The 16041-nt window shown below is 33.1% G+C and overlaps 1 protein-coding gene across 6 annotated transcripts in view; it reads right to left on the reverse strand.

Moving 5' to 3' along the window:
• LOC124539275 (protein madd-4) overlaps positions 1-13881 on the reverse strand; it is a 446643-nt gene extending 432762 nt beyond the window's left edge. For all 6 annotated transcript variants that reach the window (XM_047116602.1, XM_047116606.1, XM_047116605.1 and 3 more), the window contains exon 1: positions 13702-13881. The gene's annotated coding sequence lies outside the window, so the exon portion shown is untranslated. The remainder of the gene's footprint in view (positions 1-13701) is intronic.
• Positions 13882-16041: the final 2160 nt, after the last annotated feature.

A 16041-nucleotide genomic window follows, 5' to 3' on the forward strand; every position in this document is an offset into this window, starting at 1 on the left:
GTTCACCTATAGATCACACCGTTATAGAACTAGTTTTTTTTAAATTAAAATAAATTATTATTAACGTCCTGTGCTGTGAAGGAAAACATCGTAAGGAAACCTGCATGTGTTGAATGTCATAAATATTCTGCTACATGTGTATTCCACCAACACGAATTGGAACAACGTGATGGAATATGTTCCAAACCTTCTCTTCGAAGGGAAAGGCGCCTCATTAGCCAAGCAGTGGGAAATTTACAGGCTGTAGTTTTTATTGTATTATTAATGTTTGTAATTAATATCTGACACTCAGGGTACTTCATTAGTAGTAGATGTACCGAAGTCAGTTTATTGGACAAAACTAAAAAGGACTGCAAAATGGTACTTAAATATAAGATGACACCATCTCCCAAATTTGACATGATTCTTAATTATTGGAAAACCATATCACCTACAGTTTTCAAAACTCTGTAAGTCAAACCAATGCTATGATTGGTCAGTTCAGTTAATAATGCAAAAAAGAGACCAATGAGCGTTTAGCGTATATATTAACTACTAAACGTCATAAGTTACGAGTAAATATAAAAATAAAATGCCTTAATAGTTCTGCTATTAACTATACACCGTTTTGAAATCCTTTAAGACCTTTACACCCTAATATCTTGTCTCTTTGACGTCAGGGTAAGGTAAAGGACAAAATGGCATAACAAGGAATTAGTTGTAATTTGGAGTGTAAATCTTGTCAAATATCTCGTTGGTAGACTTTGACAACATTGTGGTCTTGCTACTTTAGTCAAATTAAATTAAGATACTTCGATAAATTCTACTTCATTTCTATTAAGCTTAGCCTGTATTTACTTTAATCTTAAATAGTATTATAAATTCATATTAGATACGTCAAGTATTAAATTTAATATCTATAATATCTACAAATTTAAATAACTATATCTGTATACATTTTAATAATAGATTAGAATTATTCATTTTTTTTTGTGCAACCATCAGAGTGAAATTCTGCCACACGTTTACCCACCAACCCTCGTTACAGCAACGGTGTCATTAGCTAATTTTTCCTTGAAGGAAGAGGAGGCCTTAGGCCAACAGGACATTTTGTCACGCCACTCTACTTAAAGAATATTTTTTTTATAAAAATAATTAATTTTATATTATTTTAAGTAAGGATAATATTTTTTAATCTACAGATCGTTATTTTATTAATGTGTATCGCTCAGATTTTTTTATTATCTAGTTAATTGATGGTAATTTAATTACATTGTCTCACTCACACATTGAAAGACAACAAAAAAGATCGTACATCTAGACCTAAATAGAACGATACGTTTGTTTATGATACGTTTCGTTTAAACACGTACAATTTACACACATCTACATACATACTTATAAACAAATGTATCTATCCCAGCGCCTACTGACAAACAGTAACTGTCAAACAATCAGACTTTATCAATAGCACACAAAGGGGCGGGATAGACATGTGTGGACAGACGTACGTTTCAATTGTATTGTTACTATACAATTAGTTTTCGGACCAAAGAGATCGTATGTGTAAGTTTATTGAAAACGAAAACATTTGTACCTTTGCCTTATTATTAAGGTTGGATATTTAAAGAAATCTTTATCAACAAAGTTTAATCTATTTTTAACGTACTATATTTATCTTTTAGATGTTAATATAATAACGCCTTTTTTAAATTATTATTACTATTTCCTTATTTAATATTAAAGTCATCGAACCATAAAATCTCAATTTAGAATAAGCGGTTTCTGTAGAATCTTGATTAAAAAGTAAAGTAAATATTACACTTTAATGAATTAAAGATAAGAAAAGATTTAATTGTTACAGTAGAAGTCGCTATCACTTTCTAACGTTTCAAGGTGAGTTTCGAGATTGTTCTTCCAGAATATACCGTTTAAATACATAATACTAAGATTATCTCCGTACAGCCTATATAAATAAAATCGACTTAATGTGTATATAACTATGTATGTAAGTGTCTCAAGAAAATTTAAAATAATATCCGAATATCCGTCTGATTACTGGCCCAATTACTTTTGGCACGATAATCATTCCGCCATTTGCTTGCCAAACTTTAAGACGCTTTTGCTATAATTATATCAATATTACGTATATTTCGTTACATTATTTTCTAATTAATAATTTTTTTTTCTTACACTTTTTGGGCATACATCTTTGAAACAGCGTTCGTTCTTTGCAAGAGTTTAGAAAGAGTTAGTTAGTTAAGGGTTTTTTTTTTATTATCTAATAATAAAAAAAGCCTTCTCCATAATATATTATAAATTAAAAATATTTTTTCCAAATTTAACAGTTCTAAATGTAGCTCATTTTATTTTCTGCAAAAGAGTAACCATTGATACTTCTAAAAAAATAATCTTCATTAAAAAATACATTTTCAAATAAAAAAGAAATTTATTAGTAATACGGTTACCTGGGTCAAAAATAATTATAAATACTTTCGTACTTTCAATATGCGGCTCGGAACCGCGTTCTTTTGCTGAGAAATTTTTAATTCATGTTTTTGTTTAAGAACAAATTTTATAACGACATTAATATAATTATTTTTTTTATGGTAACACTGCTTTGCGGTATTTATTTACTGCACTTTAACATAATTTTTCGTGATAAAATTATCTTGTTTGTTACTAAGAATTCAATGAGTTGAGCTTGGATACTTTTTATCCCGCCTTAGATCAAAAAGTTAAATAACAATTTATTTGGGCCAACCCGGGATTAGATTCCGGGATACCAAGGTTACAACGTGTCCTTATATTAATCAGGTTGTTTCTTCAGGGTAAGGGTATATAATATATATTCCTGTATCAATATTTAAGTTCATTTGGAAAAAAATATGTAATATATTTTTTTTGTTTTGTAAAATTATAAGACAAATTTTAGTATAATAAGAAATTTAGTTTTGATAGATTATTTGTTTTAATAACCCTATATTATAGACTAGAAATTTGTAATCTTTATTATTATTTTCAACAGATAATAAAAATGTATTTTATTAACATAAAACCTTTTTAGTATTCGCTCACTCTTTTCCCATTTATTTAGGGTCGGCGTTGTATGTTTTCACTAGGTTGTGTTTCAAAAGTCATCACATTAGTCTGACATAAAAACCGACATAAAATCTTTGAGAGCTCTGTACATAAACTTCTTGTACGATTATGTAATATTATGCATATTATACGGTTGAGAAGTTTGGGAATTATTATTTTTCTCATATAATATACTAAAATATTAGTCGCTCGTGCCTTTGCTTGCGTTGTAAAGTGTTGATTGTAACATTGTCCAGCGTTAGGCAAAAGAAGCCTAACACAGGACTTTCCTTTTTTGGAGTTCACGTTTGCAAATAGTGACAGACAGACCGACAGAGTTTCACATTTATATATTAATATATGAATATAGATAAGGCTTTTAAACCAACTCTACAAAACGAAGGAGATGAATGATGGAAACGATTCGAATATCTCTTTTTTTTGTTTTGGGGAGGTTACTATACGGTATACTTCCCGTAGATCCTCCGAAAGAAAAAGTTAATTTCGATTTTTTAATTACAATTCATACTTATGCATATATTTATGAGTATGATTGTTATTATGTTTATATGATTGTTAATTCATATAGCCTCAATATCTACCCTAACTATTATTAACAGCTATATAATAGTTACTGAAGTCCAGCGAATATCAGCTGATGTTTAGTAAAAATATAAAATATAAAACGCTAACATATATAAAAATAGAATACAAAAAAGCACAGGCAACTGTGAGACCGTGGATGATGTAAATTTAAAAAAAAGCTCCCATGACCTATTTCCTTTTATTTATAAATATAATTTAATTAAACAGTATTCTTACAAACAATAATAAAATAACACGTTTTAATTGTATTTCAATTGTCTCGATCGAAATCAGAACGTTCTAAATACGAATGTATATAAAACGTTTCCTGTAAAGAGATACCAATTAATTATAATGACAAGAAAAGGAATTCTCTCAAATTGGGGTGACCATAAAAAAAAACAATATAAATACCTTCCTTGTACAGACTTTCATTTGTTAACTAACTTCATTCAATCATTCGATAGGCAGCGGGCAGGGATTGAATGAAGAGAGCTGAAGATCAAGCTCAATGGCGTGATATGAGAGCACGATAAATGACACGGGCTAATGATGAATGAATGGATAAATTTCGTTCGTTCGTATCGTTCATTGATTATAATAGGAATATTTAATATTATTAATAGAACAATGAGCCTCATTCTACCATCACCATCATTTCATCGTATTAAGTAAGTTTTAATTTTTATATTTTGTGAAAGAAACTTGTTAGAATCTACATCAAGGATCGATGTTTTATCTTTAATTTAAAATAGCAAGAACCGGTTTAAATAAAATGCAATTTTGCAGGTTTTAATATATTAGCATCATCATGGATTTTTTCTATGACTAAAATATATAATAAAATTATTAATTACATATATAAAATTTTTCTATATATTTACATTTACCTATAAGCCAAAAGCTCATGAGTTAATATCAAACTTGTCTTTCATATCGAAAGTCGGACGGCGTACTGTTGAGCTTTTAAGGCTTAAATGAGATTAATGGTAGTGGTGTAGTCAGCGGGGGATCAGCCATTTTTGAAAAAGGACTTTTTTGCTTTTCACAGTTTTCAATCAACTCAGTACGTGAATAAACACAGGTTATTAATTGTTACATTGTATGAACATATGACTTTTTACATTAGTAAAATAAAAATGATAATTACTTATTCATAATGAAATAATGCTAAATACTATTTATTTTCGTATTCAAATGTGTATATGTATAATAAAATGGACAAAAAAAGAAAAAGACCCGCTGAGTTCCTTTCGCCGGTTCTCCTCAGGTCAGGTTTTATTTTCAGAATCGGTGGTACTGTTTTATTTGACCATCAATAATTAATGTAATGCTTCTTTTAATAATTGAATAAAGTAAATATAAAAGGCATATAAGGGATGAGAAGTGGTGTGATGGTCTGTATTATTAGGCACCGTTTCTTTTACTTACCCCTGATAGCGTTACAGTTCATGATAATTGATTGAGTAGCTAAGACGTGAACGCATAACGAACAAACTTTCACTTATATATTATTCACTAGTTAGAAAAGATAGGTTTAATGTAAGGCATGACAAGTAAGTGATACACTATTTAACTTGACAGTATTACACAGATGACTGGAGTTAATATAGGAATATCCCAAATACATTCGAATTCATGGTTATTGTTTGCGAGACTTAATTAAGCGAACTTTATCATAAGCGCCCATCTCGTCGTAAAAGGGCGTCTTAGCGAATCTATGTTTGACGTGTGTATTTATGTTTAATCAACGATTGTTTTTATTGAGTAGCATTAAGTGAATATTATGGTACAGTAAGAGGAAAATTGGCATGTTTTAATAAAAAGGTTTTACTCTACGCCACGTGTATTATTTAACAAATGTCAAAATTAAAAGTGGAATGTAATAAAAAAAAGGAATGTTTGATGGAAATATTTAACCTAGTTGAAATAAAAAGTGGTAGCAATGATAATATATAATTTAATTAATTCGATCGAGAAAAGCTTTCCTTACACAGTATTGTTTGATATGTTTGTCTTCTATGCATTCATAAGACTCGATTTTGATGATACTTTGATCATTTGTATACGTTAGCAAAGACATTTTACCTTGGTGGTAAGCCGTTGTGCCTGCCCGCCTGAGTAGACACCACCCATTAATTACACATTCTACCGCCTACCAGCGATACTAAGAATAATTGTGTTCTGGTTTGAATTGTGTACGCCCGGTTATCTCCAGGCACAAGGAACATAACAACTTCATTCGCAAATTGGTGGCACATTAATGTTATGAAGAATAGTTTTCCTTAACAGAGCCTATGTCTATTAGCAGTAACCACTCACCATAATTTTGCCTAATAGCCTGACCACCGACCTAAGCCTTGAATAAATACTAGGATTTGTTTATACTTCAATATCTAAACATTATAGTACTGGGTTCTTGTGCTACCTATACGAAGCAAGAACTATAGAATAAATAATACCCACACCGTACAAGTCTGTAGGTAGTTCCAACGTAAAGATGTCATACGAAAACTTGTATCATTACTAAGAGGAAAATGTTTCTTTTATCTCATTAGAGCGGAAACTTTAGATCAGAGTTGAGATTCTTTCTTGTACATCGACACAGATTGACTGAACAAACTATATATTTTTTTCTTCCGTAAATTAGTATCTGTCGTTAAAATACGCCTTTCCGGGCTCCTTTACAACTACATAATATCATAAAAATATCACATTATAGTACGACAAAAGTTAGATGTAGCATCGGCAAAATTCGTCAATCCGATCACATCCGAATTCAGTACGCTATCCCATATTATCAATATTTATTTCTTATGTGAATATGATCTTTACGCAAACGTAATAACTTGGAACATCATATGGCCTAATTATATTCATCAATTTTAACATGCGCTTGCTTTCTCAGGTTGAAATGACGCGTAACGTCGTAGCGACGAATAGCGTCGAATGGCGCGATAGGGTACTATTTTCAGTTGGTTGTATAAATCGGCAGTAATCGTTTTTATTGAATATGCCGATACTACATCTAAGTTGTGTACCATACTTTTTTATACAAATATATTAATTATTATATATAAGTAATTCCTAACATTCATAAACTAATAATTAGTAGAAGTACAAGTATTGACGTAACTCTCAGTAGCGCTAATAAGGTTGGCGCCTGGTAACCGTTTAAGTAGCTTAAATTTTCGATGGTATTTATAGGTGAGCTTAAAAACAATTTCCTTAGTAACTCTCACGACACCCACGGGTAGGGATGGGGGGCTCTTTCTTAACCAAAACATGGACTTAAAATCAAAATCAAAATATACTATATTCATGTAGGCTTTTACAAACACTTTTGAGGTATAATTTTATAAAAAAATGTACAAAACGTAAAACTAAACTACTAGCTGGAATAAAGATTCTACCGAGAAGAACCGGCAAGAAAATCAGTTATCCTTTTCCAATATGTGAAGTACAAAGTTATGTCAATTAATAAAATTTACGTAATTTACCCTGCTTGAAAAAGAAAAAGTATTGGCGCCACGATATTTTATCAGCTATGTAATCTTATATGGAATAATATGCCTTATTACTAATGGTTTTCTAACAAATTGTTTGAATTTATGAATAGGTCAAGTTAAATTCATCATTAATAAGTAATAAGGATATAAGCAATTGGTACACAAAAATATACCGAGTTTTTATTTATTAGTTTAATATTCATTCTTTTTCAATTCGTTTGAATTGAACTCAGTTTATGAAATTCTCAATATAAAAGGTAATTTATATTTACATATTTAAAGTCAAAGTAAAAATCTATCACCGGTTCAGGTAGATCATCAGACGAGTTTTTATTTTCCTATGTCATAATTGTGTTCATTTCATTCATGAGGTATATTTGAATTTAGAACAAATGAATAATGGAAATAATGAATAAACAATAAATTAGAAATATATTTACCAGAACCAAAAAATGTGTACAAATTTTAATTTCGATCGTGTAGTAGAACTCTATACATAACATCTTATTTCCTAAGGTTGGTAACGATAATGCCTACACCATCATCCCTAAGGGATGATGACGGGTGTAATATTACTTACAGCGACATTGTCTATAGTATTGACCACTTACCAAGAGAATATTTTATATTTAATAAAAAAAGCTACCAAAACGTACAGATAAAGACTGCTACATAAGTCTTTATAATTATGTTAGGTACTATGCAAGATAGGGTCTACATTTGTTTTTTTTTCAGCTTCTTGTTGGGCATTAATGGACGAAAGCTTCCATTTTTTTTAAAAATCCCGAAACGCTCCAATTTTAGGGCGACATCAGGTTACCTCACGACGTCTTCCTTCACATTAGCTGTGAAGAAATACGTCGTGAGGTAACCTACATAGTAGACATAAACGTTTGTAATATTTGAGAAAACAAAGAGAGTGAGAGATATTCCGTAAATGCTTATAACCTTATATCCCTATATTTCAGAATTACTTTTAAGTAAAATAATAATAAATTAATTTTTTTCACAAAATTAATCAAACGTAATACGATTAATATTTAATTCTAGGAATTACATGAAAAATAATTTTATAATCATTGCTGCTATATATATTTTTAATGCCAAATTGCTAGAATCGAAATTATGAATTAAAAAAAAAACGACAGTTTAATGGGTTTCATTATTTTGTTCATAGCATTCTATTTAGTCTGTAGTATAGCTGTCATTTTCGAAACAGGCCCTTCAAATTCGTTAAACTATTTATAGATAATTATTATATAAACACGAAATTGACAAAGTAGCTTATGGTATCAAGGCGAGATTTAATAGGGTTGACGTATAATAACAAAATAGGTTTATTACTGAAAATAATTTATGAGACATGTTTGTGTCTGATCGATGTTATAATCGTCAGAACTTAAAATCTGACAAAAGCCTAAACAAAATGTTTTATGCATACGTTATCTGTATGCAGCGTATTAGAATTAATACGTTTTTTTTTTTTCGATTTCTTCATTTGCTGCGAATATATTTTATGACTTAGTGCCATATAATGTAAGTACATGTAACATTTATTTCGGGTGATAATAATTATTATTGTTTGTAAATATTGTTAATATGTGTACGATATCCTAAATAGCCAAAGTTAAATATGATCACGCAGTAAATAATCAAATTTCTTTTATCACAAGCCGACATGAAAAGATTAGAACTCGTATACCTTAACCGATATTTTGTGGGTTCAAGCCCAGGTGAGCGCCACTGAACTTTCAGAGAAAACTTCCAAAGAAGTTTAAACTTCAAAAAACTATTAGGTAGATCGTATACCAATATTTAAAGCTATCTAGGTCTTGGACTTGACTAAGTATAATCTGGCCCTTAAACGAAAAATTAGGGCACGTCGGCACCAAAGCGAACCGATATTGGAAATTTTAGCTAGACAATCTATTTGCAGGTTTTTTTTTTTTTTTTTTTTTTTTTTTTTTTTCGCTGGAAAAACGCTTTACGCGCTTCCCCCACGTGATGGAAAGTGGGGGGGTGTGTGGGACTCCCCGGAGCCCTGAACGCCGAGTACGCCCAAGCACACCGGGTTTACCCACTAAAAAACCAGCGGTACCCTCTCCGTCTTTCGGCGGACGCCACGGGATCGCTTACGCATGCTACCGTGACGCCCTGACGGTCGGCCCGTCTATACGGGCCTCCAACAGCTAGGGGGGATTCCCAGGGTACTGGGACCCCCCCTGGTCCCTACGGCGCCTATTGAGGCGGAGGGAGAAGGTGCGCGTAGCGCCTTTTCCTTCTCCCTGGTCGTCTTCTGCGGAGCGAGTCAGCGGCGGCATTCTTTTCCCGCTCCCGCTCCGCTGCTTCCTTCTGCGACATGACACTTTCGCAGAAGGAGCGCATCTCCGACCAGCACATCTCGCTACCGAGCATGGCGTTGATAACGCTCGACAGCGAGAGGTCTCCGCCCATACTTGCCGTAAGGGTGTGCCTCTGGGGCCCCCACGCAGCACACTCGTACAGGGTGTGGTACGCCGTGTCCACTTGCGCACCACACTCGTGGCAGGAGGGTGACTCCTCCCGCCGCGCTATCCCGTGCAGGTACTTACCGAAGCACCCGTGTCCGGTAAGTACCTGCGTCATTCTGTACGACAGTGTGCCGTGCTTCCTCTCGACCCAGCGACTCAAGTGGGGACGGATCGCCTCCACTGTCGCTAGGCCCGCCGAGGGAGACCCCAGATCCTCCTGCCATCGGGCGATCAGGGCTTGCTGGGCTAAAGCCCTGATCCGCCCGACCTCCGCCGACCCCGGACGGTCGCCGCGGTCCCTCGCCTCGACCCGGAACCGGTACACTTCCGCGAGCACCTCCGCCTGGAGCTCCCAGGGCGGATCACCCGCGAGAAGTGTCGCCGCTGTCCACGACACCGTACGGTACCCTCTGATGCCTCTCACCGCTATGACCCTCTGCGGCTTTCGCAGCAGGGCCCGATTTTTAGCGGTGAGGGCGTCTATCCAGATCGGGGCACCGTACAGCGCCATCGACCTCACTACGCCGGAATAAAGACGCCGGCATAGCGACCCCGGCCCCCCCACATTCGGAAGGAGGCGACCAAGAGCGGCGGCGGCATTGATGAGCCTCGGGCCGAGATGAACAAAATGCTGCCCGAAGCTCCATCGTCCGTCCAGGATCAGGCCCAGATACTTCATCTGGGCCTGCACTTTGATCACCGTCCCGTGGACGGTGATACTCGCCCCTCGTGGGGGTCCTTTACGTGGACCGTGGAAGAGGAGGGCCTCTGTTTTGGATATGGAGACCCTCAAATCTATTTGCAGGTTGTGGGTGTACATAAAAATGTCTTTGAAACGCGATGCGAATTTTTAAATGAAATAACTGGCAATACTATGAAACTATTAAACCATTTATATGCATGTATAAATTTATCGGTGAACTTTGGACCTATATACCAAGTACCTATGACTATCAATAACGGCAAAGCGGTGGTATAGCTTTCAAACCTTCCCTATAAAATAATGCAGAGTTACCCTTTCACCGAAACTAGGATGTTTTGCATAAATTAATAATCGTGATATTCGTATTGACATAATAACAATAATATAACAATAATTTGTAACTTCACCACACAGTACCTAAAATGTTTAAATCTCTGTTACGATACAAGATTTTGTAGATGATAAAAAAGCATGGAATTAATACCTGTTGACTTCCAGGCAGGATACATTACATACATATATAATTGTATTTAACTAATGTGACTGTATTTTATAAATGTTGAAAAAGAGTAACTACTGAGTTTCTTGCCGGTTCTTCTCGGTAGAATCTACTTTCCGAACCGGTGGTAGCTTTTTTTGTGGTCACCATTACCCATAGACAATGACGCTGTATGAAATATTAAGTATTCCTTAAATCGTCAATGCGCCACCAACCTTGGGAACTAAGATATTATGTCCCTTGTGCCTGTAGTTACACTGGCTCACTCGCCCTTCAAACCGGAACACAACAATACCGAGTACTGTTGTTTGGCGGTAGAATAACTGATGAGTGGGTGGTACCTACCCAGACGGGCTTGCACAAAGCCCTACCACCAAGTTCAGCTTCATTTAATTGTTAAATGACGATTCAAACGTGCTTGTAAAAGCCTACTTGAATAAAGTTTATTTTGATTGATTGATTTATATAAATATAATAAACGTGTCATTCGCGTTCCTAAATCATTCATGTTTTATTGTAATGATATAATTAATGATACTTTGGTATCGTTTTGTAACCAGCGTAAGAACTAGAAGTGTTAACAATCTTCGTATATCGTAATAATCTTAAGTTTATAACATTAAGTAGTTTGTATTGAAATGTAGAGCGATAATTAAATTTAATGAAAATTATCAAGAACTAACCTAATGCTAACCTTTTATATTAACTTACTTTACTTGATATGTATCGTTATAATATTTTGACAAAATTACATAAAATCGTTACAAATTGCAGCCTTTGTGTTATTCTGATGTACAACCTATATTACTGTGGAATTTCATGCAAATCCGTTTCGTAGTTTTTTCGTGAATGACTAACAAACATAAATACATCCATCTACAGAAAATTTCTCATTTATAATATGAGTAGGATATAAACATACAATTTTATTGTAAAATTATTTTTTAACAATCAATAAGTAAGCATACAAAAAATTTATATTGAATAAAGATTTAACTTTTTTTTTATTTATTAATGTAAAGTAAGTAAAATAAAGTAACAGCCTGTAAATTTCCCACTGCTGAGAGAAGGCCTCCTCTTCCATTAAGGAGAGGATTTGGAACATATTCCACCACGCTGTTCTGATGCGAGTTGGTGGAATGGTCATGTGGCAGAATTTCGATGAAATTAGACACATGCAGGTTTCCTCACGATATTTTCCTTCACCGCCGAGCACGAGATGTATTATAAACACAAATTAAGCACAATTATACAGTGGTGCTTGCCTGGGTTTGAACCCGCAATCATTGGTTAAGATGCACGCGTTCTAACCACTGGGCCATCTCAGCTCATTTATTAATGGTGTAATGTAAATCTCAACAAGTTTCGAGACAAAAAACGAAAAAGGATTACGGAGTTCGCTCGCTAAGGCAGCCAGGCTCGCTAGACGAGGCGTACGACGTCAAATTTTGGAGGCGGTAAACTCGATGGAGTTTTTTTATGCGACCATTATTTTAAATTTAGTCGTACTATAAAGATAGAATCTCTTGTTTTGTATGCGATTGCAGTAAACGTTATCATAAACTTTGCATTTCTTATTGCACGTCCATTATATTTATTCATCGAAAACGAAACGGCGTGGCAAAGCTATTACGTTGTTACGACATAAAGATCGCGAAATACTGTTTTTTTTTAAACATATTATATGTAGTTATTACTACAGGTAATATATGACACATTTGTATTAAAGTCAGGTCTTTAAACCAAGAAGGTTGATAAGCATTCAATAAGAAAATATTTTAATCAACTACGCTCTTAGGAAGAAGAAATTTTGAATCGTCATTTTTCATTATTTCAAGTAAATTTAAGGAGCTGGAGAAAACCTATCAGTAAATGAGTTGCTCTTTTTCTAAAATAAGTTACATTATGAAATAATTGCATGATTGCTTATCCGGCACGGAAATTAAACATTACAAACTCCACAGCTTTTTATCATTTATATTATACCGCGAACGTAGACGTATAAATTGATTTCAAACATTAATTAATTATTATCATTGATGTGGTTAAAATTAGCGAATTGTTTCCAACAACGATCACAGATCACATTACCGCGAATAAAATCATATAACTTAAAGTTACAAGTTATTTAATTTCTGTCTTAAATTAATAAGAGATAACGATAAATATAAATTTTATCGTAGAATCTGACGGTATTAAAAAAAACTAACATTTGTACAATCTGTAGTCTTTTAAGAGAAATTTGAAAATAGAACTTGATATTTATTTACCACAAAAAAAAAATAACGAATGCGTATTCTTTCTTTAATTATAATTAAACTTTTTTAAAGAAATTAATATAGAGCCTGTAAACAATTTTCGGTACTCAAAATGTCTTTAGAAAATTAGCGAAGAATGTAAATAGGTCACAAGACTATTTACAGAGAAAGCAATTAACTAAGGCAGTAACAGCTCGTAAAATACATTTTTGGAATGAGTTTTACAAAATACCAACTTAATAATTAATTAAGGTGCCTATGAAAACTCCTTCATAGAGACTCTTTTTTTATTATTTACTACACTTTTTTTAATTTATATAATAAACAAGCACGATATTTGAAGTGAAGTTCTGAATGGTATATTTTTGCATTCAAATAAAGTTCTTTACAGTTTGATATATTTAAAATTTATTACAGCATATTCAACTTCAAATTTAAAAATAGAATTTAATATTTTTACATATACCATACATTTTAATACCAAACGTAGGATTTATTGTAAATATTATAATAGCATAAGTTAATAACCCAATTAATCTGTGTGAACTATTAAAATATAAAAACATTTAAAAATTACCTTTATTTACATCAGCCGGAAAACAAAAATCCTTTTTAAATCACAAACACTTTTAATAAATCACTTCACTTGTAAATACTTTTTCACTTATTTTATTTTCACGTAAACGAAGTCACAATATTACGTTACGGAATATTTCTATTTCACGCCACGCTCGCGACACGACCGACTGCGAAGACGTCTCTCCGCCGATTGCCGTTTGCGCATGGTAGTAGTACTACGAAATGACATACGTCGCATTGCGTTATCTGTTCTTATGTAAAATTCAAAATTTTTATTCGTTTTAAAACGAAAAGATTTAGTTACGTTATGATAAAATTTGGAAAGAAAAAAAACTTTTTTTAATATTAGGCTGTACATTGATTTTCTTTGCCACATTCTATAGCGTTCGGTGTTACATACATGCTAATAAACTTTGTCGTGATTCTTTTTTTAATATTAGAGATAATTTGAATAAAAACTAAATTCTAAACTTTAAAAAAGTGTATAATTGTTGTCTATAATATAAATAAAAAAGTTTTAACGATCCGACTTAGAAAAACTTTTAATTAAGTAACAAACAGTTATTTACTTCAAATTACACATTAATTACTCCAATTAAAGCAAAAAAAAAAAAAGTCTGAAATAAGAATTAAATAATTTTCTATAATAATTAATATATTTGGACATGTATGTCACGACATAGCAAATTATTGTTTTGAGTTATGTAAGTAAAATAAACAAGTGTTATGTATAAAACAAGGTACCAACCCAACCATTGACGGATTCATTAAATCGTTCTCAGATGTAAGAAAAACAAATAATTGGAACAATTCGCGAATATCTGACAGAAAGGAGGTTTTATTACTAAATAATTAATTTAACAATAACTTATATGCAGTGGCGGTTGTTACTGAATAGGTTTGAGCCTAGAACAAATTTAGTTCTTTTTTCAAAAACATTTGTGGCAACGAAGAAAATATGAACATAAAAAAATGTGTGATGTATTGAATATCAATCAAGTAAATTAGCTAATAATAGTTGGTCGTCCGCGAAACTTAGCAATTTTTCAAAAGATTATTTAAGTATTTCAAATCCTATGACAATAGTTTTAAATTAATTGAAATGTAATGAGACCTTTTTTAAAGGTAATTCTTAATGTCAAATACATTAGTTGTCTATAATCGGCCAGTATTTTTTTAGCTCTCTAAAATTAATTGTAAGATTTAAAACTCGGCTGACGTTATTAATATATAGCATTTATTTTTACTGAAATTTAATGTGAATTAATTTAAAAAACAAAACCGTCTATAAATGAAAGAGAAAGGTTACTTGGAGAGAGCATAACGTTATTTCCTGACGTGACGATTTCTGCCAGTGCACTCGCTACCGTAAGCCGCATAAAAGAGCTTTCAAAAAAAACTAACAATAAAACGAAGTAGTCTTCCAGACTCTTTCCCTTTCATTGTAGATTTAAATGTAATATAAACATCCATTTGGTTTCAAACGTATTTTATTTCACATAGATCAAATGTTTAAAATAAATATAAATATATGGATAAGAACTGGAATTAAACTTGAAAAATGTGTAAATCTATCGTAGCATTCTTGGTGGCTCAACCTGCATTGGAACAGCGTGGTGGAATATGTTCCAAACCCTCTCCTCAATGGGAGACGAGGCCTTAGTCCAGCAGTGGGAAATTTACAGACTGCTACTTTACTTTATTCTTGGTGGTAGAGCTTCGTGCAAGTCTGTCTAGGTAGGTAACACCCGCTCATCAGATATTCCACCGCCAAACAACAGTACATACTCAGTATTGCTGTGTTCCGGTTTGTAGGATTCCAGTAAGTCAGTGTAACTACAGGCACAAGGGACATAACATCTTAGTTCCCAAGATTGGTGGCGCATTAGCGATGCAATGAATAGTTAATATTTCTTACAGCACCATTCTCTTTGGGCAAATATGTCATAAAAAATAAGTTGAGATAGAAAACAGAACTTAATCATATATCGTAATCGAATGATGAGATAAAATGGAGCAGTGTGAGTTTTCCAGTACTAACTGGTCGGTTTAAATCAATTTCGTAACCGAATTGCAAACCTGCATTGAAGGTTGAAAATTTGGCAGTAGATTTACAGTGGCACGCCATTCTGATACTTGTATCCTATAAATTACATAATTAATAAACTCAATATCGTATATCATATGTTGGTATTTCACGTTCTTCTTCTGCGGTCAGACGAATTTATTCTTGCAGAATGTTTTACTAGGGAGGAAAGCTTTGCCATCGGGTTCTGTCAGTCAGTATGTATTGGCGCCTTAAATATAGAAAAATGTTGACAAGAAACCTCTATTCGTT

Source organism: Vanessa cardui, chromosome 22 (genome assembly GCF_905220365.1).
Source record: "Vanessa cardui chromosome 22, ilVanCard2.1, whole genome shotgun sequence".
Taxonomy (NCBI): domain Eukaryota; kingdom Metazoa; phylum Arthropoda; class Insecta; order Lepidoptera; family Nymphalidae; genus Vanessa; species Vanessa cardui.